Below are 25,939 nucleotides of genomic sequence, written 5' to 3'. Positions count from 1 at the left end.
ACCAGCATCTTCACTTGACTTTAATAGATGTTAATGGAGATGTGTGGTTGAGAGTCTGAGTTCTGAAATCTGCAGTTGTGCATTCATCATCCCTTGACTTGTGGCACTGCTGTATGTGGTATTCAGGCATATTATCAGAATCACTCTTTACTTTGTTCTGATAAACTTCTCCTTCCTCAAGTTGAACTTCGTAGTTTAGAGCTTTAGAATATTCAGGCTCCTCTGTTTCCGGTCAGCTTTCCCTTGCTGGAGTTGTTTCCTTTCGCTCCTTTGAGGCATTGGTACCCCATTAATGGCATCCACTTTGGCAGCTGTTGGATTTGCCCTCATCCAGATATGGTCCTTTTCTCCTGAGCTCTCCAGAGCATCCTCAGATAGACTCGATCAGCTGGACCAATTGGACCTTGTATCACTGCTCTCTCACATGGCTCCTTTCTGGTTTCCTGCACAGATATCGCTTTGCACATGGCAATTAATTGTTTCTTCATAAAAGTCCCTACTGCATTAGACATCTTTGCAAACCATTCCAAGAGGTTATGTGCAAGGTTATAGGTGAGATTATATGCAAGGTTTTATGCAAAGTTTCATGTGGTTTCTTGCAAGGGTTGACCCAATAGTAGTTCATGCGATGCGGTGTTAGATGCCTGTTTCTGTCAGTTTCCATGCCATCATTCACCAATGCACTTGTTAGCAAATTAATCCCATTAAGTTTATTATTTTCATCAAGCTTTGGCCTTGATGGATCATCTTCATCTCTTTCAGCCATTTCTGGTAATTGAGCATAATACAATTACTCTCTCTTTTGCTTTATTCACAATTTTTCATACTCCTTTAGATGTTTTTATTCATTGATTACTTATTAACTTTGATTTTAATTACTGTGGCGAGTGTTCCAATGCAGCGTCGCCACAAGTACAAACCACCAACACCTGTCACCTCATCAGCAACATCGCCACCTGCAGCTCATTAAGACTGGAGCATATAAACAGAGAAAGAGAAGACACAGGGTGAGCTTGATCTCTCCGAGAAGACACGCTAATGCTCCTTTCTCTGTTTTCCCCAGCAGATAGCAGTGGCTAGACCGGCACCTCAGACTGTTTTCAACCATCCAAACCTTCATCAGCACTGAGGACTTTCCACATTACCCGGCCAAAGGACTCATACCTGCACAGCTACCCTACCCTCACCTCCTTACCTTGCACTGTAAATAAATCACCCTCTGGGTCGTTTCACCATTTCTGTTTGAATGTTCATGTTTTATCCCTCGTCTCACCTCAACTGGTGGAGAATGCGGGCAGATTGAGTGGATAAAACCCCACATCTGGTAACATTGAATTATTTTTTTTTATTTTTTTATTTTTTTAGGCGAGCGGCTGCTCTCTCTCTCTATTCCCTCAAAACGATGTGGAGGAATACACCCCTCTGTGACAAAATGGAGGATATCATGCGTCGCCTCTCTGAGATAACCACACGACAACAACTGTTCACCGAACAGCTCTCCGTCAGACAACAGAGGATGGAAGAGCGCCTGTTCCAGATGGCTGAACACCTCCCACTCCCAGAGGCACGCACCTCCGCTCACCGCCATTTGACAAAGCTCGGTGACCTGGATGATATTGATGCATATCTGCATACGTTTGAGGTCATCGCAAAGAGAGAAGAGTGGCCCGAATCCGAGTGGGCTCAAATCCTGGCCCCCTTCTTAACCGGAGAGTCACAGCGGGCGTACTTCTCGTTGGATTCCCCCCAAAATGAAGATTATACTGTACTAAAAGGAGAGATCCTGGCACGTGTGGGGTTATCGCCGGTGAGAGCAGCGCAACAGTTCGCTACATGGGCGTATGAGGAGGGTGCCCCAGTACGGGCGCAGGCAGCTCAACTCAGCAAGCTTGCCCGCTTATGGCTCCTCGGGGGATCCCCAACCGCCACCCAGGTTGCCGAGAAAATCGTCATTGAGAGATTGCTGCGTGCTCTTCCTAGAAGACTCCGGGGGCCTGTAAGCATGAGGAACCCTGCAAGTTTGGAAGCTTTAGTGGAGGCGGTGGAGTTGGCAGAGGCCACACTGACCCGGGACATTATAGAGAGAGCAGCCGTTCCCTCCCGGAGGGTGAATTCACCATGGCGGCAGGTGGAGAGTACCTCACAGCCCGTCAGCAGACCGGCTGTCCCGAGTCCGGCGGATGACCCCATGCCCACTGAACCAGTGAACTCCACTGCACGTGCCTGGTTGGCTGGCTGCATCGTTCACCGGACCCTACCATCAGGTGCTCCGTCTCGCAGAGTAAAGCTTGAGGGGAAAACTATCACGGCTGTATTGGATACTGGGAGCTCCGTGACGCTGGTACAGCCAGGTTTGATCAAGCCTCGAGTGGGATCTAAAGCCACAATCCCGATAACCTGTGTGCATGGTGACACACGCTACGTCCCCGCACAGCGGGTAACGATTGCAGCCGGCAACGGCGCATGGCCCCTGGAAGTGGGCATTGTAGCTGATCTCCCCGTCCCCCTTTTGCTTGGCTGGGATTGGCCAGGGTTTGAGGAGTTATTGTCTTTGCCAGCAGCAACCCCCTCCCAGACACGTCGCCGCCCCCGGGCTCGGACTCAACGGGTCCGCCAACCAGCTCTCCTGGCCACAGAGAGCGAGCGAGGGGGTGAGTGTTCGAATCAGTCTTCTAATGTCTTTATGAATTTGTTCCAACAGGTCTCTAGGGGAGGTTCCTTCGGACAAGCCCAGCGTGAAGATGACACACTTAGAAACTGCTGGTCCCAAGTTCGAGTAGTGGAGGGCCAGGAAAGGCTTCCTGCTCCTCACCCCCTCCCACACTTTATCATCCAGAATGGTCTGCTGTACTGTGTTGCTGAGCGACGGGGGGAGAGGAGGACATTACTGGTGGTACCAAAAAGCAAAACGTCCACCATCCTGGTGCTCGCCCACACTCACCCAATGGCGGGTCACTTAGGGGCAGCCAACACGATTCAGCGCATTCGGGACCGATTCCACTGGCCTGGGCTAAATGGTGAGGTCAAGAGATACTGCCAGGCATGCCCGACGTGCCAGAAAACTGCTCCCTAAGCCCCCCCCCCCAGTCCCCTGATCCCGTTACCCATCATTGAGGTACCCTTCGACCGCATTGGTCTGGACCTGATAGGGCCCCTGCCAAAATCCGCCCGAGGCCACGAACACATCCTGGTCATCCTAGAATATGCCACCCGATACCCTGAGGCCATACCCCTACGCAAGGCCACCTCCAACGCCATTGCCAAAGAACTCTTCCTGCTGTGTAGCCGGGTGGGCATCCCCTCAGAGATCCTGACTGACCAGGGTACTCCATTTATGTCCCGGCTGATGGCAGACCTCTGCCACCTCCTGAAGGTGAAACAGCTGCGAACATCCGTTTACCACCCTCAGACGGATGGGCTCGTTGAGCGGTTTAACCAAACCCTAAAACGGATGCTTCGCAGGGTCGTGGCAGAAGATAGTCGTGACTGGGACCTCATGATCCCATACGTACTGTTCGGCATTCGTGAGGTGCCCCAAGCCTCTACTGGGTTCACTCCTTTTGAGCTACTGTTCCGCCGACAACCCCGCGGCCTCCTGGATGTGGCACGACAGGCCTGGGAACAGGAGCCCGCACCCCAGCGGTCCCTCATCGAACACGTACAAGACATGAGGCAGCGAATTGAACGGGTAATGCCCCTGGTACGACAGCATCTCACTGAAGCCCAGCACGCCCAACGACGTCTCTATGACAGGCCTGCCCAAGCTCGAGAGTTCCAACCCGGAGACCAGGTCCTGGTGCTAGTGCCCACAGCAACTTCCAAGTTACCCTATGTAGTTGTCGAGAAGGTCGGGCCAGTCAACTATCGTGTCCGTCAGCCGGGACGACGTCGAGAGGAGCAGAGTTACCATATTAACTTACTGAAACGGTGGGTTTCCCCTTCTAGCCAGCTGGTAACCTTTGCAGAAAGCCCACATCCTACGGTACATCTAGGCGAACAGCTCTTAGCCATTCAGAAGACGGAGCTTGAAACCCTGGTCAGTCAGTTTAAGGATGTGTTCAGTGAGCACCCTGGGCGCACCACTGTCATTCAGCACGAGATCAAAACAATTCCAGGAGTCATTGTGCGACAGCGGCCCTATCGGGTTCCAGAAGCTCGCCGGCTGGCAATAGAGGAAGAGGTACAGAAGATGCTGAAGTTGGGGGTCATCGAGCCATCTCGGAGCCCGTGGTCCAGCCCCATTGTCATGGTCCCAAAACCGGATGGCACCCTCCGATTTTGTAATGACTTCCGGAAGCTAAATGAAGCATCCAGCTTCGACGGGTACCCAATGCCTCGGGTGGACGAACTCCTGGACTCGGTAGTGCCAGGTTCATATCCACCCTCGACTTGACCAAAGGTTACTGGCAAGTTCCGCTACCCCCAGGGGCGGCCATTGGCATTACCGGGTCCTTCCCTTTGGGCTGCATGGGGCACCAGCAACGTTCCAACGAATGATGGACATATTGCTCCGGCCCCACCAAAGTTATGCCGCGGCCTACCTTGACGACGTAGTAGTCCACTCGATGTGTTGGGAGGAACATCTTACCCGTCTGTGGAGGGTGCTCCTAGAGTTACGACGGGCTGGGCTCACAGCTAACCCCAAGAAATGTCATCTCTGGCTTGCAGAGGCAAAGTACCTGGGATATCACATTGGTCGGGGGTTGATCTAACCGCAGCAAGCCAAAGTAGAGGCTCTACAGAAGACTCCCCGGCCTACCAATAAGTCCCAGGTACGTGCCTTTTTGGGGTTAGGGGCTTATTACCGATGTTTCATCCCCAACTTCTCTTCCGTAGCCAGCCCATTGACAGACCTGACAAAGAAGGGACAGCCAGAAAGAGTCACCTGGAACCCGGTGGCCGAACATGCATTCCAGACCCTTAAGAAGGCCCTGGCCTCCTCACCCATTCTTCATGCCCCTGACTTCAACTGCCCCTTCATCCTGCAGACCGATGCTTCCGACTCTGGACTGGGTGCGGTGTTGTCACAACTACACGAGGGAGAGGAGCACCCAGTCGTCTACGTGAGTCGGAAGCTCACCACAGCGGAATCCAAGTACGCAGCCGTTGAGAAAGAGGCCCTGGCAATAAAGTGGGCAGTCCTGGAGCTGAAATACTACCTCCTGGGAAGGTCCTTCACCCTGGTGACTGACTATGCGCCCCTTCAATGGATGGCCTCGGCAAAGAATACATATGCCCGCGTCACCAGGTGGTTCCTAGCGCTCCAAGACTTCCACTTTAAAGTCCAACATCGAGCCGGAGCCGCCCATGGGAATGCAGACGGCCTCTCAAGGATGTGGTCTGGATGGACAGGTCTGGCAAAACATTCTCCCTCCCACACACCCCTAACCGCTCCCTTCTTTCACAACAGGATGACAACTCAGACCAGGAAGAGGCAAAGGGGGGGGGAATGTGGCGAGTGTTCCAATGCAGCGTCGCCACAAGTACAAACCACCAACACCTGTCACCTCATCAGCACCGATCGCCACCTGCAGCTCATTAAGACTGGAGCATATAAACAGAGAAAGAGAAGACACAGGGTGAGCTTGATCTCTCCGAGAAGACACGCTAATGCTCCTTTCTCTGTTTTCCCCAGCAGATAGCAGTGGCTAGACCGGCACCTCAGACTGTTTTCAACCATCCAAACCTTCATCAGCACTGAGGACTTTCCACATTACCCGGCCAAAGGACTCATACCTGCACAGCTACCCTACCCTCACCTCCTTACCTTGCACTGTAAATAAATCACCCTCTGGGTCGTTACACCATTTATGTTTGAATGTTCATGTTTTATCCCTCGTCTTGCCACATTACTTTATGAATGCAAACCTTTTATGAACTTATTTCTGCTGGTGTTTCAAATTCTTGGAAGTACTTCTTTCGTCACAAATGAATAACTGTTCCTGCTTCATAATTTGCTTCTGGTACCATCTCCAATCATCTACTCATCATAGTTTCTCAACTGTGCTTGTTTACGGAATAATTCTCTATCCAGTCACCACCAAAAACAGTCATCATCTCTCACTGTTTGGAGCACTGGTCTCCAGCCAAGTCTTTTAATTGAACTAGATCTTTGTGAAGCTGTAGATAATTCAATCATCCACATATTGTGACAGTGTCCATCCTAAGATCTTCTCCCTTATTATAACCCTTTATGCATTCTGGTGTATACAGTATTTGCTAGTCATCAAGCTGCACAAGTACAAACAAGTTTCTACCCTCCTCTGGTAGTTACCTAAAATAAACTCAATAGAAACTAAGCACTTAATACATTTACCATCCAAAAGAACATATCTCCACAAACAATATGAACTTCAGCTGGAAAATCTTCTCCTATTGATTGCTCTTAAATCATATTATCAAAATTAAGCCTCTTTTATCTGTCTTGATTAACCATTTATTTTAATTATCAAATTAACTTCAATTAAATATTATTAGTTACTTATAATTTATTACTCTTAAATTTAAATTTAAATAGAAATGTCTAGGACAGATTGTTTATTACAGTAAATGTTTCTATTAATACTCCTATTTTTACACTTTTCAATGGAGTTTTATACCTATTTCAGCATCTAGTGTTTTTCTTTCTGGGCAGATCTACATCTGATTTAATTTTAACCCTCACTTTGCTGGCTGATTTCATCTGCATCTCAGTCCTGTAATGACAATCATTTAGTTGGAATTTGACACTTCTTTCCTTTACTAATTTATTTTCTGATCTATATATTAATTCCTTTTTTGTCTTTGAGTTATTTTCTTTTGGCTGACAATTATTTCCTAAGGCATTCCCCTCAATTGTTGTTCATACAATTTTGATGCACTTTTTTATCAGCTGACTAAAACTTACTGTATGTTTTGTAGGTTCCTTTTTGCTCTGTTTTAACTATTATTCCTTAATATTTTCTTCTAATTATTCTTCACATATGTTTTCATGTAAAACATTATCTTTTTCTTAAACACTTTTCTCTTTCAATTTTTCTTATAGTAATTTAGAACTGTTACTTTTTGACCTTATGTCCTGTTAATTTATTTCAAATTGTTATTTCAATCTTTCCTTTAACTATAAATAATTTTTTTAGATTTGAATTTTTCCAGTTTTCAATATCCAATCTTGATTTAAGTCATTCACAATAAGATTATGCTTAGATATTATTGCCTTATCAAAAGCTTTTTCTTTTTCTTTAGTTATTCTCCTGCATTGTAATTTATCCTTCTATGTTTAAGGACCTTTATGATTAAACCTATTAAAACTTAAACCTAAATTATTTAACATTCATCATAATTTATAATTTCAACATTACACATTTAAAGTTTCACTGTAGAATTTCCTTATGACACTTTTTCTTACTTAAAAATTTGCATGATAATAATTTATCTCAAATTGACAGGAGTCTGATTTGATACAAGAATGGGTAGCTACACTTTTGTTCTTAATTTTCCTTCTGTAATGCTTGAACTTAATTTGGACTATAGGAGCTACTTTGAGGTGGACTGTCAGACTATCCCACCTCGCAACCTGAGACAACTAGCTCACAGATTGGTGCTTCTGTGGTGTCCTGAAATTCCTTCATATCAGGGCACAGTGTTTCCCCCTCTCTCTTTGGGCTGGCTTCTTTCTTTGTCTCAGCTGATGTAAAGTTCTGGTGGAGCTTTTTTTCTCTCTGATCAGTTCATCAGTCTCTTGTTAGTGTCTCTTTTGAATGTCTTTGAAAAAATGTAGCTTTTTCAGTCCTCAGTAAATCCTGAGTATGCAGTGCCTGCATCACTGCTGTAGCATGTCACAAGTGTCAACAGCCATTTTGCTCGTTGTGTTTTTCAAACACCTTTCCATTTGCCAGTACACTCAGAGATGTCTGGTAGGTACGAGACTACAGTCCCCCAAAGTTCATCCATATATCCTCTTAATTTATATATATAGAATTTAGCTCATGACTTAATAAATCTTTTTTTTTTTTTTATCAAATGAAGACTCCTTTTATCATTTTTTTCCTTTTGCTGTTTAATGACTTATTTTCTCTAATTATCAATCTTTTTTATTATATGTAAATATGCTTAATTTTCTATTTCTTAAATGTTCTTCTAATTAATTTCTTTGGCTTCAGATTGTGCTTCACTTATTTTTCCTAATTTATTCTAGTGCTTCCTCACTAGTTACATTACATCTTACATTATTTTAATTTCTCTAACATTTCCATACCTGTTTTAATTCAACAGTACTATATGGTGGCCTAATGTCTAATGTAACTGTTCAAAATCCTTACTGCAATAGCTTCAAGTTCATAGTACTATGTTAACTCCACGTTTGTTTACTTTAAGCATTTTTCCAATCTGAAATGCAATTTGTAATTCTCAATCACTTTTTAAGTACATAAAATATTCACTATAAAATTTTTGAACTCACTATGATGTTCTTTAATGTCTCCTCAGTGTCTATGCTTTACATTTGACTCACTACTTTTACTACAAATAGCTGTTGGCTCAGATGACAGCCTGTAGCTGACTTTAAAACAGATGAAAACAGTCAACGTAAACCACAACAATATTTTATTGCACTTAAACATAATTTTATCTTTTAAAGCCAAATCTTAGTTTCTTCCAAATGTTACTGGTTTTTCTAATTTTTATCTTATCTGTTTAATATATATTTTTAAACATCTTCTCTTTTTATTCTATTAAACAATGTTTGGATCTTTTTTTTTCCATTTTCCTATGCTTCTTTTCTTTTTCAAAAATTAGCATTTTTGTCTCCTAGATTTTCCTAATTCATTTTTCTTTAAACTTTTTTTTTCTTAAACATTTGATCATTAACTCTTCAATTAATCCATATTCATTAAAGTTTTCCTCTTCTCTAGTTCTTTATTTACTCAAATCATTAACTTATCTATTTTTATTCATACTGATTTAGTAAACTTATTTTCTGATCAATATAACTATTAATCTCCATATGTAGATATTTCTATGCTTCAATTTTTTATTTCTTAATATTCATTAGTATAGCTTCTAGGTGCATTTTTGTTAAAACTTTTTATTTATTAAATATTATTCTATCATTGGGATTTCCTTATTTCATTTATCTTATTACATTACTTTATAATATTTCTATTTATTTAATACCTTATAATATATCTTGACTCTTTAGCTTCTATCTGTCCTGTGAAACTTTTGTTCTTAAAATAGACAGATTCTTACCACTCCTGAAGCAGACCTTCTTCCAGACTGTCGACATGTCAGGAATTTCAGTCCCCTCTCTGCCTATTTCATACTTAAAAACACTTCAAACACACAGAGATTATTCAGAAAAATGTTTAACTAGTATATATTCTTCTTTTCAGTCTGTGTCTTTCAAATGCAATATGATCTCAATTAATTTTATGAGGCTTAAACCTCCTCTGTATCACAATCTCTTCCCTAAACTGCATCACTCTCTATCTTATTGTTCTTAAATCACACAACATATGCAGTCCTTCTTTTATATTACAATATAAAACGATAATTCTTTTAAACTCACTCTTATTGCAAACATACTTCTAAACACAATCATACTTCTCACTCGTCCTAACCTCATCTCTTACACTGTGTAGCCTGAACCTCACCTCTATTCTAGTCTCTCTAGATCAAAGGTGAAGGCTTCTAAGCACCCCAGCAACACAGACAAATACACAAATACTTACAATTACATAAAGACACTACACTCCTCTTGAGTGACCTGTCCGAGCAGCCTCTAACCTTAGAGCTGTAACCACAGAATTCTCCACTACACTCCTCTTGAGTGACCTGTTACTTCTGCTCCCATCTTTACTGTCCTTCAGTAAAAATAGCAATTCACAGGATTTTTGCCTTTTTTCCCCCAGCCTCCTGAATAATAATATTTATTATTATTAAAACAGAACGGGTACTCCGAGGTCTTTGCGCGCTTCTCTCTATACTTTATTAATCTGCTTTAATCTCTTAACTGTCACCACACTTTAAGAACTTCCTTTTAAAACTTAAAAATGCTCTAGGCATATTCTTCATCATTAAAAAATTTCCCAAACATGAGTAACAGTTACTAGTTAACGTTTATCCTATCCGTCAAGGCCCTCTTAGGAAAACACAGATCATTTGCATGCAAATTGTTATTTTCTTCTGGTATTCAAAACCCCTTTGTTTCCTTTTTTATGTTTACTTTTACTTTTTTAGTTTTACTTGTAGTTCGTTATAGCTGGAGAAACAGTTCAAGTGACTTTTTACCGTTACAAGCAGGTCCTTGGTAGAAAAAACACAAACGTATAAGCGAAAATTGCTTACCATTTTTTATCGTGGCCACATATTTGTGTTTTTCCTCCAAGCCCCAGCATGTCCAGTGTCACCCGTCCATCTCTTTCCAGCCCCATGATTTTGGGCGTCATTTGTCGTAAATTTTGACTTCTCATCAATTACAAATTATCAGACCGGAGGTTTTGAATATCAGAAAATAGACTTTATTCTCCATAATAAAGCCGAGAAAGAGCAGAGCAGACCCCAGAGCATTCTGAAGTCTCTCCTGGACACCTTCTGAAGTCTCTCCTGCTCCTTCTAAACTTTCAGTGTGTTTGTTACAATTTTTATACAGGATTATTATACACACCCCTAAGTCTCTTTTTAACTCTTGACCATTTTTGAATAGGTTTCTAGTCTAAGGGGTCCTGCTATTCTTGGCTCTCAGCCCACTAGCTCATGTCAACAGAGATGTTACAGGTCTATGTCAGCAAAGTATAGATGCAACTTATGCAAAGGAACTAAGCGTTTACATACAATGTCATGATAGGATAGAGAGAGGAATATAAGGTACCATGTGTCAAAAAGTTTGATTGATGACTGCCACGCCCCTTTTAGGGCGGGGCTTCCGGTGTAAACCCCGCCCCTTTCCGTTAATTAGATTCTTATCAGTTGAATTAAATTAATAATTCCGGTAATCAGATTCTTATCAGTTTAATTAAATTAATAATTCCGGTAATCAGATTCTTATCATTTTAATCAAATTAATAATTCCGTTATTATTACATTAAAATTAGATATTTTAACATTATGAAATAGATTTTAATGAAATAAATTATATCAACCGTTATTAAAACTATATTATTAACTAATTTACAGTAATATATTTTAAATATTGTAATAAATTCAGTTATCATAATTATGCAATATTATATTGTCATTATTGTTTTAAATTATGTTAATGTAATTAACTTATAATATATACTAATATATATTATATTATGTTAGAATTAATAAACTAAGGTGTATGCACCGGTGTGTTGCCTTTGCTCTGATGTGGTCAGAACTGTGTGTCTGTGTATGTGTGTGCGTCTCTCCGGCTTGCGTGTGGGTGTGGCGAGAGGCTCTGGCTGCGTCTCTGTGTGGGTGTGTGTGCGGGAAATTTGAACAGGTTAAAGCGTGCTTGAGAAAGATAAAAGACATCTGATGACTTTTACAGCGTATGCGTGTATCTGATAAGCGAAATTTATGACATCGGTTGTTAAATAAACGCAAACGTCCGTTTACATGGTTATCGTTCAGTCCGGCTCTTTCCGGCTGTCTAAGCGTGAGACTGTGTGTTTGTGCGTGTGTGTCTCTCTGGTAGGACTGTAGGTCTGGGGAGTGGCTCTGGCTGTGTGTCTGTGTCTATCATGGTGTGTGTGAGTGATGATAAGGAAAACTTATCAATAGACAACACCACGTCAACTGTTTGTGAAAGATAGATTAATATCAGATATGGAACATATATCTGTATGTATGTGACTGTATGTAGTTGGTGTCTCCTACTAAATGCTATATGTTGTTAGGTGATTAGAAAGTGTGCTGATATTGCATATCTTTATGTTCACATGCAGCCAACTGTGTGTGTGTGTGTGTGTGTGTGTGTGTTTGTGTGTGTGTGTGTGTGTTTGTGTGTGTGTGTGTTTGTGTGTGTGTGTGTGTGTGTGTGCGCACTTTTGGGTCTGGGTTTTGTCTACTTGAAGTCACGACACAGTATTTAATAAATTTGCCTTTATTATTGCTCATTAATAGGTTATGTTGTTTTTCACATTATTACTACATTAAACCAATAAATATTTTAAGACAGACAAAAGAGCATCAGTCATATCATTTTAATATATCAATGTTGAAACTATCAAATTAGAATATGTTTACAATAGTAATCCATTAAATAACAAATCTCAATCTGTATTGACGACAAATTGTCACACCTTGTAAAACAATTTAATCTAAAAATGTCACACCTTGTAAAACAATTTAATCTAAAAATGTAGTTCTATACTGTTGGTTGAAAATCACAGATGTAAATTCAAGTTGTCTTTGTGATTAATGAAAAACTGAATGATTTTCTTTTGACTAACACATTCTCAATATATTTACAATTATGTTCTGTGATTTATGGCACACATTGTAGTACGAATAATCTAAAAAACTTAATGTTTTGCACACTGATCATCACTAGTGTAGATTTGAAAATAAACGTAAAATATTTACTATAAGAACTTATCAGTCTTTAGACAGTATTGATATTTCTGTTTCAAAAAGTCAACAAAATGTATGTATTACTCGTAGTAATTGTGAAACTCACAATTCAAGCCATGTAGCTTAGTTATGGAATTTTGGTATTTCAAACTGATTTGAATGAATTAAAAATACTTGATATTATAAAGAAAAAATGGATTATTTCAAATATTAAACAAAAATATAAACAAACATTTATTTTCAGTTTTATCTAAAAAAAATTACAGCTCTGGCCCCCAGTTAACTTTAGTTAATTTTCTACAGAAAAAAAATTTATTAGTTTAACTACTGGATCCTGCATTTATACAAAATGTTTACGTAACAGTGACAAATCAAGTGTCCACAAATTTGTCAAAATTAGTCAAGTTTACAAGTAGTTCTTGAAAGTAGACTGAGCAAATGATGCTTTTCATTGACCATTAGATTTAGATGAGTCAAGATTATTGACACTACCCAAATTTTGTAGTGAGTGTATGTTTCTTTAAACTGAATGTTTTTCATTGACATACACATTTTCAAATGAACAATCTAAAATCTAACTGAATGTTTTTCACTCAGAATATAAAACGTTATCATACGGACAAATGGTGTTTAAAATACTATTGATTAAACTTAACGCATGACTAGAGTTTTGTTTTTACAAACAATAGCATTGAAATAATTCAAGCTTATGATTTTGCACTCTGATGCACTTTCAACACAAAATGTAAGCTTTTTATGTATGTGCTAAAAATCCGTAATTTTGCGACACTGTCAAAGTTTGTAGGTTGCAAAGCATACTTGCTTTTAAAACTGTCGGTTCACCAAATTTACTTAATGTTGTTCCCTTTCTTTTGGAGTTTTTAAGAACATCAATGTTTCATTTAAGGGAAAAAAATGTGATGTTTTGAAATACAATGGTTACATCAATATGGTCCAATGAGAGTTAGAATTTCTGGGTTTCATGATATGGGAATATTTTTAACCTCTAATGTGTCCCAAGTAATATTAATAACAACACTTAGCTACAGTTATTTGTTTCATAGTTGAATGCTACACGCAATACTTTCAACAAAGCACATTAATATCAAAGAGTAAATCCATTTTAATTTATGAATACTTTGCAGTAAACTTTAATGCTTTAATAAGTTTATTTTATCAACCCCCGAATGCAGAATGTTTTTTGAAACATTTCAGTATATTTTACGACCACTGCCATCTCACCAAATGATTTTACCTAATTCAAGCAGCCATTTTCTGCTGCACTTTTTAACACAAAATGCCTTTGCAAACTTTTTGCATATACGTTACAAGTCTGTAATTTTACACAATTCTCATAGCATCTGTTATGAAGCATACAGTAAAAGTCGTAATAACCATTTCTACTGCCAATTGTCTTTTGTTGTCTTAATTCTTCATAATTTTTTTTTTCACGAGAACTATGAATCTACAAAACTAAATTTAATACTTGCCACTAAGTCCGCATTAATATGTTTTTGCAACAGTGTCTAATGTACAGTGTATTGAAAATATTTTCTTTTCAACTGTCGTGAAAGTTTGAGTTTTAAATGTTTTAGATTTAAACCGGTGACACCCAACAATATTATGTATACCTTTTATTTATACACTTTTTCAAATGAATGAGAAATTACGAAATTGTACGTCAGTACTTCTAGATTTAAAACTAAATTGGGCAACAATTTTTAGGTTGTCTTTCCAAACTGACTACAAAACCGTTACACATGAGAAGTGTGTGTTATTGGGGTTGGCTTAAGCGTCGACCAACTTTATTAAATGATCTGCAGTTTATACCTTTTTGCTTTAAACAAGTAACCAGTCCTTGACACGCTATGCAACATTTTAAATTTTCTAAATATGTAAATATTCATTTGGCATAAATATAGGACTTTAATAAATTTCGACAATATTTCTATTATTTGTTTCACACCGTCATGTTTAGCATCTAGCTCATTTTCTAACTATTTACAGTACAGGCATAGACACTTTTCAGAACAAGCAATAGGTCATTTATACCGCTAGACTTTGAATGCACCAATTAACACTTGGCCAATCTTGCGACTTTACTTTAAGTTAATATTTTTGTATGTAAACCTGATCCTGTAAATTTAATCCAAAATTTAAAAATGACTAGGTTGGGTAATGAAATGCCAAGCTGTTTATTTTTTCTTTAGAAATGCTTGTAGATTTGAAAATCTACTTAGTTACATTAAAACATTTTACTTGTTTAACACAAAATAATAAGTTCACTTAAGCTGAAAAACGTTTTATTTCAAGCACATACACTGAAATAGAGTAGTACATAATGAACAAATATGGATTGCAACAAACAAATCAACTAAAAAAATATAAATATATACAGTCATACATTGAAAAACAGGGTACACCAGAACAATAACGACATTACTGAATATCTAACCAACAAAGAAATGCTGCTAAAAGCATTTTGTCATGTTCTAGTATGTGGCTGGTCAAAACGTCCACAATCTCAGCAATAGTTGTTATTTTGTTTTGTGAAAACAGTGACACACAAATATCTGTTATATATGTAGACATACATAGAACCTGCATTATTCCCATCTCATCACTCAATTCAGTCAACACCTCCAGAATTTTTGTAATGGTTGCACAGATAGCACCATTGCTACGAACACACAGGTGTGTCAATTGATTTATCTTATCGGCCCATGAGTTTAAGGCCCCTCTCACAACGTCCATTTCTCTCTTGAGATTTTTCACACGTTTGCCATCTCCTATACAATCATGATTAGAACCACACGCATCATTAATGATCTTCTCCAGAAGAAAGACCATATGGTCCCTATAATGCTGTTTAAACATGTCATCCACAATAGACCTTATTTGACGATGAAAAACAGTGTCGCACTCAGGCCATTCATGCGCATCACTGTCAGCATTTTGAGAACAATAGCAATCCGCCATCTTTGCAAGGGGCTGTCAGAAGAAATCAGAAAATATTTTTTAGAAAACTTTTTTTATTACAATACAAAGTATGTAATAATCGGTGTAGATCATAAGCAGTAGTACCTTATAGATGATGCTGGTGTCCTTAAACAGCGATAGTTCAGTCTTATAGTTCAGTGCAAACAAGACCAAAGTAGGATCTCTGGTCCTCGGAGATAGTATCTTTTTATGTTTTTAATCTTTTTACTCCTGATCAATGGGTTCTTGTAGAAAGTTCTGGTATCAGTGACTGTGCCCAAAAGCATTACCCTACTCCTTGGTAGCTAGTAGTAACAATGGGCTGCTTTATCTACACATTCAATCAGGCCCACCTTCACTTACTGGTCAGTACAATGAATATCTGCCATGATGTCATAAAAGTCATGAATAAACATTTAGTTAACATTTTTTCATTTATTTAAGACATAGGTGTGATGATGTAGGGATACCTATTTTGCTAAAACTATACAGGGTCATACCATAAATATATTCACAATGAAAGATTTTAGAGAACTAATATTACAGATTTTCACATTTCATGGAAGTTTTAGGCTGACAAAATATAATGCTCAGCTGAAGACATTTCAAAACCGGTTGCTACACAAAAAGGTCTGTAAAATAAATTTGAATGTTTTTATGCAAATATGTATTCGCTTTTCAACATAATTGTGCAGTCTGAATTGTTCATTATAGTCATCTATTTGGTTTCCTATTAGGGCTCAAAGCAATCACAAATTTAATTAATAATTGGCATATTTCTTGATAGTGTTCTTTTTAAAAGAATGATTGAGAAGAAATACGCTTACATCTACACTTACATATTTGTTTTGGAATTAAAAATGTAACGATACAAGACACTATTTATTTTAAGTGAAATATACATGTAAGAAAATACAATTACATTTATGAAATATCCCATATAACTTATTACAATGCCTTTGAGGTAAAGAAAGAGAAAAAGTTTAAGAGACGTTATCCATAATTGGTTATTAGATTAAAAATATTTTAAGAAGTCGAGTTTGGTTAAAAATCTAGGCCTACTAAAATTGGATCTGTTAAAACATAAAGAAGTTAAAGCTATGGTTTATACGTTCTGGTGATATATAAACATACACTTTAGCATCACTATAATATAAATAATCTACGAGTACCAACATTTCCCAATTTGACACAAACTTTACAAAAACTGTTTGCACAAGTATTTTTGTTTTATTGTTATGTTATGTGACACTAAATCTATTTTTAGACCTATAATTTTAGTGAAATACTTATAATAAAATTGAAATTACAAGCTTATAAATTTAGTTAAACATCATGTGCTTGACATCTTGTTAAATAGTTAAAGCTACTGATTGTGCTAATTGAATATTTAGCATTTTATTTAGCATATTTAGCCATTTTAAATCTGTGAGGGTATGTAAAGCTGTCGCCTCTGCCTTGTTTGTTTGTGATTGTGGAATATTTCCACTAATTGAAATATTAAAGTGTTTTTTATTCATTATTCTGCAACTTTGATGCAACATTGTAAAAGTGGTAAAAATATACAAAAGTACATATCTGTTTTTTAAAAGCAGACAGTCGGCAAAGAACTGCATGCAACCGATTCCTGGGGCAAACCTTTTGTTTTGCTGTAAATCTATAATATTTTAAGGTGCAGCATGTAAGCATACAACTTACAAATAACTGACTAATTGTACTATGTACAGTGAGAATTAGGTCTATGACATTATTTGTCTAAGACATGTATTATTAACTATAAGTGTGACATTTCAAGTGTAATAAATGAGTATATAGTAGAAAACAACTAGTCTCGTATGTCATGTTTGTGTTCAGAGGTCTAAAAATTACTCAAAATGCTACTCAAGTGTAAGATTAAACAATGTGGTGAAAATTGTGCACATATAAAGGTATAATCATTTGAATGTTAACATACTGAGTAAAACAAAGTGTGCTAGATTTAAATAGTACTTGTGTTATAGTAAAAAAAACAGCAAGATTTAATTCATAGATTGTTGTTTAAACTTTAAAAACTCTCACAACACAGCATTAATGAATGACATACAACGCTTTATCCTACTTTAGAACCGTCTGTGTTTAATTGTATTTAACTATCAAGCTACAGGCACTAAATATAAATTATTCATCATGCCTGAAGTTGTAAAACCCATGAATTAACTTGTGCAGATGTTGATTTGATAAAGTCAAGCCTTTTGCAGGGTCAAAACAAAAAAGTCAAGATTTCCATGTTTACTGTGTTCTTTTCAGTATAGTATACTGTAAAGGTATAATTTCAAGTGTCACAGTAGTAGACATTAAACACACAGCTAAATATACCATTTTTATTTGTACATCCTGTCAACTTATAAGAATAGTAGTTCACTTTAACTTGTAGTAAATAAATAGGTTGTGATGGAATGATGTGATGTAATGATGCATTTATGACAGCATTTAAACCATCATGTGCTCATACAAACACACACCACCCACAAACACCTGTCGGTGCTGTGTGCTCGATGCTTCAACACTTGGAGCACAGGTCCAACCTGTTTAGCGATTTAATTTCTAATCATAAACTGTAGTATCCATAGTGCTCTAGTATCTTGAAAGTACACTTGCAAGAGTACTGCTAGTATAGCCTTAGTTAACTAGTAGTGCACATAGCATGTACCACTAGGGATAGTTTGTTATTGAAAACATGACATGCTATTTGTAGAAGCCATTTTGGAAACAGCTGAAGTAACCACTGAGCAATTTTTAACAAAATAAGTACAATATTAAATTACTTGTGGGTTTTTAAAATTTTCATAATTTATTTGTCATAAAAATAATGTTAGCTTCAAACATTAATCAAACATGTAATGAACTTATTGTCAAAGTATACTTGTATACATAAAAGTACATTAAATACCCTAGAGATTATGCTGTAGTACAATTTAGTTACAATTAAAATATACCAAATTTAGAATTTCAAAACATGGCATCTCAAGATAGATAATTGTTGACTCTTTTGAAGTATACAGGCCTTTTGTCTAGCTGTATACTCTTGTGTTTTCATCTAATTATTTTTTTCACTGCAGTAAACAATTATATTTGTGTAATTATAAGATTACCATCTTTTATAAAAATTTGACATTTGACATGTTCATTGACAATTTAGGATTTTTCGCAGTAATTAATTTCAGTTAAGTCGACTCAAACTAATTTATTATCTATCTTAATACTTGTGTCTGTAACATTATATGAAAAATAATGTGGGCATGCAGTATGTTGAATTATCCAATCAATCAAAAGGAGTAAAAAAAAAAACTACAAACCAAATGTATTTAGAACACGTACTGTAATAACATTGTGCACGTATAACAATGAACAAGCATATGACAAATAACTAAACCCTTTCTGTTTTTATAAGTTTAAATATACTTAAGTCAGGTTTAAGTTTATTTTAGTGCAGCATCTAATTTAAATTTTGTGGATGTGTACGCAGGTAACAGACTGAATGTATATTTTCTTAACAGCTTAACAGAAGTGTACTGATAGCAGACTTACTGGGGTTGATGAGTATTGTGGAGCTCGATGTGACGGGACATGACTTCTAAAGAATCAAAGCTTTTTGACTGTAAATAAAATTGGAAGTTGTAAAAAGTACTATATTTTTTAAAGTAATGAAGTAAAACTAAACAATAATTTTAATTGTACTCAAGAAGGTTACAAATCACAAAAGTAGACCTTAAGTACAGCAATCACCTATCATTGTTCGAGTACCTTACATCTTGTAACTATATTAAAGACCAGTCTAAAAATGTCACAATAAAATTTAATCATGTTCATGGAAAGTTGTATATGGTCATATTTTTCTAAATTCATCAAGCATGATTTTACTATGTACTATGATTTTACTATGAAAGTATGATAATTGTTTTTTTGAAAACAGCAATATTGTAAATAAAGACCATGGCAGTTACAAAAAAACAAAACAAAAAAAAAAAGTTGATCTATTAGATAAGCAAATTTATGTAGTTTGAATTGAAGCTGTATGTCTCTTTTTTTATATGCTGTAAACAATTTTACAGTGGCAGGGTTCTCGTGAAATACTTTAAAGGATAAAGTTATGTACATTTTGAAAATTAAGTTTCATGTATATTTATTAATTATCAGCTTAATTGATACATTTAAATTTTATTTAAATTTTATTTATTACTTTGTATTTTTACAAAGTGTGTAGCCCTAATTCAAGTAAATGCATTTGCTCTGCAACCGCAGGGATGTTCTGACAATATCAGAAGAACAACTATTTTTTATTTCTTTTAGAAAAGATCTTTAAATTATTAGATGCTTACGCACAACAGAGCCGATTGGTATATTTGTAGAAGAAGTTTGTAATGGATTCAATAAAAATAAACTTACAGTACATTAACAGCTCAAGTAGAATAATTTTAAAAAGTGTTTTGTCTATTAGAAAAAGAGGATATGTTTTCTGACTTTGGTTTAGTACTTAGTGTTTTAAATGTCTTATTTTGTAGCTTGACTCTTGAGTTAAGGAAATGTAAAGCAAGATAATAATTAATGACCCTGTGTCGGATCACATCATGTATAATACCCATTGATTTAAAGTAAGTTTGTTTTGAAAAGGCTGAACTTAGAATGTTCAGGTTTAGAGTAGAAGTTGAAAAGGTTTTAAACTTCTAATAAAAAGTTTTAGTAGGCATTAAAGAATATTGTCAACATCACGCATGCTGTTTTTAAGCATTTCAAGTTTTTTTTTTTAACTTTCTTTGCAAGATGGTATAGCAATATGTTCCCTATCACGACTGCCAAATGTATTGCTTTCTTATCGTCAGTGTCATGTGTTGTTTCATACATCTCAGAGGGTTTCCTCAAGGGCTAGTGAACCAAAACAGTGAATTGTTGTTGGCTCGTGACTTAGGCCTAAGACCTTGTTCTTGTTAGGCCTAAGTCTCAAAATAAAAGTTACAACTATAAGCTAAAATGTTGTTATTACAACTTAAGATATGGCATTCACTGGATTAATATTGAAAACGTATAATTTACTTTAATAGACAAAAAGTATGATACTGTAATATTATGATTGATTCTATTCTAAAACACAATATGTATTAATAATGTTAAATACAACATGTTTACATATTATATATAATGATAGTGAACAATAAAGAGTTGATTATACAAATAAAGTATTATAATTTTAAAGTTTTAAACTTTATTTATGGTTATACCTAAAAATAATTCAGTGTAGTTTTTTATATATTGAAACAACTGTTAAATAATGTTGGTTATTTACCAAAATAATGTTTAACTTATATTATTTAAACTTATATGTATCTTAATTCATATTAAGTGTTTGTTAACTTCATAACAATCTGACCATTAAAAATCTTCATGTATGATGTATCATTAAGGTTATTAGTGTTGAGTCATCAAACTCTAATAACCAACTCAGACTATTCAGTTTAGATTAAAACATCTATTTTAATGTAGGATAGCCTAAACAGTAGGCATCCAAATATTTGTATAATTTTATTTATTGCTTTACATTTAAATAAAGTGGAATAATCATGAGTTTTAATTAAACATTTTCTTATGTAGAACAAAGACAAATAAACAAACAACCATACATAAGCTCATATTCCATTGCCTGTGAATATATAGATATGCACTTCATTTTGTAATCACCTCATGAGCTATACTATTTAGAAAAAGACACAAATAATCTATTAATATTACATTCATGGCCCATGTAGAGCTGATCTACAGCCATTTATACTGCTCCGTTAACCAGCTTTGACTCAATTCAGTGTATATGTGCTTGAAATAAAACGTTTTTCAGCTTAAGTGAACTTATTATTTTGTGTTAAACAAGTAAAATGTTTTAATGTAACTAAGTAGATTTTCAATTCTACAAGTATTTCTAAAGAAAAAATAACCTACTTGGCGTTTCATTACCCAACCTAGTCATTTTTAAATTTTGGATTAAATTTACAGGATCAGGTTTACATACAAAATATTAACTTAAAGTAAAGTCGCAAGATTGGCCAAGTGTTAATTGGTGCATTCAAAGTCTAGCGGTATAAATGACCTATTGCTTGTTCTAAAAAGTGTCTATGCCTGTACTGTAAATAGTTAGAAAATGAGCTAGATGCTAAACATGACAGTGTGAAACAAAAAATAGAAGCATTGTCGACATTTATTAAAGTCCTGTATTTATGCCAAATGAATATTTACATATTTAGACAATTAAAAATGTTGCATAGCGTGTCAAGGACTGGTTACTTGTTTGAAGCAAAAAGGTATAAACTGTAGATCATTTAATAAATTTGGTCGCATTTAAGACAACCCAATAACAGACACTTCTCATGTGTAACGGTTTTGTAGTCAGTTTGGAAAGACAACCTAAAAATTGTCGCCCAATTTAGTTTTAAATCTAGAAGTACTGACGTACAATTTCATAATTTTTCATTCATTTGAAAAAGTGTATGAACAAAAGGTATACATAATATTGTTGGTTGTCACCGGTTTAAATCCAAAACATTTAAAACTCAAACTTTCACGACAGCTGAAAAGAAAATATTTCTAATACACTGTACATTAGACACTGTTGCAAAAACATATTAATGCGGACTTAGTGGCAAGTATTCAATTTAGTTTTGTAGATTCATAGTTCTCGTAAAAAAAAAATATTATGCAGAATTAGACAACAATAGATAATTGGCAGTAGAAATGGTTATTACGACTTTTACTGTTTGCTTCATAACAGATGCTATGAGAGTTGTGTAAAATTACAGACTTGTAACGTATATGCAAAAAGTTTGCAAAGGCATTTTGTGTTAAAAAGTGCAGCAGAAAATGGCTGCTTGAATTAGTTCAAATCATTTGGTGGGATGACAGTGGTAGTAAAATATACTGAAATGTTTCAAAAACATTCTGCATTCGAGGGTTGATAAAATAAACTTATTAAAGTTTACTGCAAAGTATTCTTAAATTAAAATGTGTTTACTCTTTGATATTGATGTGCTTTGTTGACAGTATTGCGTGTAGCATTCAACTACGATACAAATAACTGTAGCTGAGTGTTGTAATTAATGTTACTTGGGACACATTAGAGGTTAAAAATCCCCATATTATGAAACCCAGAAATTCTAACCATTGGACCATATTGATGTAACCATTGTATTTCAAAACATCACATTTTTTTTCCTTAAATGAAACATTGATGTTCTTAAAAACTCCAGAAGAAAGGGAACAACATTAAGTAAATTTGGTGAACCGACAGTTTTAAAAGCAAGTATGCTTTGTAACATACGAACTCTGACAGTGGCGCAAAATTACGGATTTTTAGCACATACATAAAAAGCTTACATTTTGTGTTGAAAGTGCATCAGAGTGCAAAATCATAAGCTTGAATTATTTCAATGCTATTGTTTGTAAAAACAAAACTCTAGTCATGCGTTAAGTTTAATCAATAGTATTTTAAACACCACTTTTCCGTATGATAACGTTTTATATCCTGAGTGAAAAACATTCAGTTAAATTTTAGATTGTTCATTTGAAAATGTGTATGTCAATGAAAAACATTCAGTTTAAAGAAACATACACTCACTACAAAATTTGGGTAGTGTCAATAATCTTGACTCATCTAAATCTAATGGTCAATGAAAAGCATCATTTGCTCAGTCTACTTTCAAGAACTACTTGTAAACTTGACTAATTTTGAAAAATTTGTAGACTTACTTGACTTGTCACTGTTATGTGAACATACTGTATAAATGCTGCATCCAGTAGTTAAACTAATACATATTAACTGTTCAACATTAAGTAAAGTTAACTGGGGGCCAGAGCTGTACTGTTTTTAGATAAAACTGAAAATAAATGTTTGTTTATATTTTTGTTTAATATTTGAAATAATCTATTTCTCTTTATAATATCAAGTATTTTTAATTCATTCAAATCAGTTTGAAATACCAAAATTCCATAACTAAGATACATGGCTTGAATTGTGAGTTTCACAATTACTACGAGTAATACATACATTTTGTTGACTTTTTGAAACAGAAATATCAATACTGTCTAAAGACTGATAAGTTCTTATAGTAAATATTTTATGTTTATTTTCAAATCTACACCAGTGATGAAAAAACATTAAGTTTTTTAGATTATTCGTACTACAATGTGTGCCATAAATTACAGAACATACTTGTAAATATATTGAAAATGTGTTAGTCAAAAGAAAATCATTCAGTTTTTCATTAATCACAAAGACAACTTGAATTTACATCTGTGATTTTCAACCAACAGTATAGAACTACATTTTTAGATTAAATTGTTTTACAAGGTGTGACAATTTGTCGTCAATACAGATTGAGATTTGCTATTTAATAGATTACTATTGTAAACATATTCTAATTTGATAGTTTCAACATTGATATATTAAAATGATATGACTGATGCTCTTTTGTCTGTCTTAAAATTTTTATTGGTTTAATGTAGTAATAATGTGAAAAACAACATAACCTATTAATGAGCAATAATAAAGGCAAATTCATTAAATACTGTGTCGTGACTTCAAGTAGACAAAACCCAGACCCAAAAGTGCACACACACACACACACACACACACACACACACACACACACACACACACACACACACACGCACACACACACACACACACACACACACAGTTGGCTGCATGTGAACATAAAGATATGCAATATCAGCACACTTTCTAATCACCTAACAACATATAGCATTAAGTAGGAGACACCAACTACATACAGTCACATACATACAGATATATGTTCCATATCTGATATTAATCTTTCACAAACAGTTGACGTGGTGTTGTCTATTGATAAGTTTTCCTTATCATCACTCACACACACCATGATAGACACAGACAGACACACAGCCAGAGCCACTGCCCAGACCCACAGTCCTACCAGAGAGGCGCAAACAGATATAAAAACACACAGTCTCACGCTTATACAACCGGAAAGAGCCGGACTGAACGATAACCATGTAAACGGACGTTTGCGTTTATTTAACAACCGATGTCATAATGTTCGCTTATCAGATACACGCATACGCTGTAAAAGTCATCAGATGTCTTTTATCTTTCTCAAGCACGCTTCAACCGGTTCAAATTTCCCGCACACACAGCCACGCAGTGGCTCGACACACCCGCCCGCTCGACACACCCACACCCGAGCCGGAGAGACGCACACACATACACAGACACGCAGTTCTGACCCAAGTGTGCCGCAAGCCTACGTTTGAGTGAAGGTTTCGGCCGTTAGATCGCCCCCTGGGGGCTGGCTGCAGTACAAGTCATAAAGCCCGCCTCCTCCGTGTTAATGAAGGAGACTTGAGCCCAAATAAAAAAAAATATTACACTTGCAATAAAATGTCCCGAAAGATAGTTCTGGTCGATTAAGGCACTGGTTATTGTGCTGAAATAGGTGCAGATCTTCATTTTTGTAAACAGTTTGTTTTTAGCAGTAATTTAATGCTGGGCGTGTCATCGTGATACACAGCTGTGATTGACAGTTTCTCAAAGCGCGGCGTCTGAGCTTCGGCAGGAGACTGAAGTAGACTGAAATGTTATTATTCGATTTCTGTGTTATTTTACCATGACAAAATGAGTTCAGCAGTAAACTATAGTTTCTGACATACATGATCCTGGTGGAACACTGTTTATTCGCTAAGTTCAGGGCTTTTTTCGGGCTTTATTAGTTTGCTGATACACGCCTAGCCACCCAGATAGCAAAACACAGTTCCGGCTAGATTCTCGCCTGCCGGAGACTTATCTCTTAGAGCTCAGACTGACTAATGTTACCTCTGCTGGACCTACTCCGGATGCCTGGACTCACTGCCCGATTCCAGTCCGAGTCAATCGAGCCTGATGCGGCGGCCGAGCGAGCAGGCGCTGCCGCATGCGAGCCGGAATCACCCCGCGACGCCGCGAGTAAGTTATGCGCTGCGGCCTGGAGCTGGCGCGATTGAATATATAAAACCCTCATATTTGTTAACGTTATTACATCCATTTGTGTTGATATGACAGCAAACGCATGCTGAGAAGTTCGGGGGGCGTAGTTGATTTTACATAAAGCGTTTGATTGGAAGCTCGACTCTGCTCATTTTCGCGGCTCCTCCTCTGGCTCCATCAGACAATCCTTCTGCGCATGTCTGGCTCCAATTTCAGCAGTCTTTTGCGACAGTTTGTGCCCGTCAAGCAGGCGTTTTGCCCTCAAGGCGTTCAATGGGAAAAAGGGCTGTCGCGTCGTCCATATTTTTTACAGTCATTGTTCTGACCACATCAGAGCAAAGGCAACACAGCGGTGCATATACCACAGTTTATTAATTCTAACATAATATATTAACACTAGTTAATTACATTAACATAATT

The 25,939-nt window shown here is 36.5% G+C and overlaps 1 protein-coding gene across 1 annotated transcript in view; it reads right to left on the bottom strand.

The window, feature by feature from the left end:
- LOC137491165 (uncharacterized) overlaps window positions 1-25,939 on the bottom strand; it is a 514,718-nt gene that overhangs the window by 229,140 nt on the left and 259,639 nt on the right. The window lies entirely within an intron of this gene.

The sequence above is a fragment of the Danio rerio genome, chromosome 4 (genome assembly GCF_052040795.2).
Source record: "Danio rerio strain M-AB ecotype USA chromosome 4, GRCz13ab, whole genome shotgun sequence".
In the NCBI taxonomy this organism is placed as follows: Eukaryota; Metazoa; Chordata; class Actinopteri; order Cypriniformes; family Danionidae; genus Danio; species Danio rerio.
The sequence above is the reverse complement of the archived record's forward strand: the minus strand, read 5'-3'. Positions and strand labels throughout refer to the sequence as shown.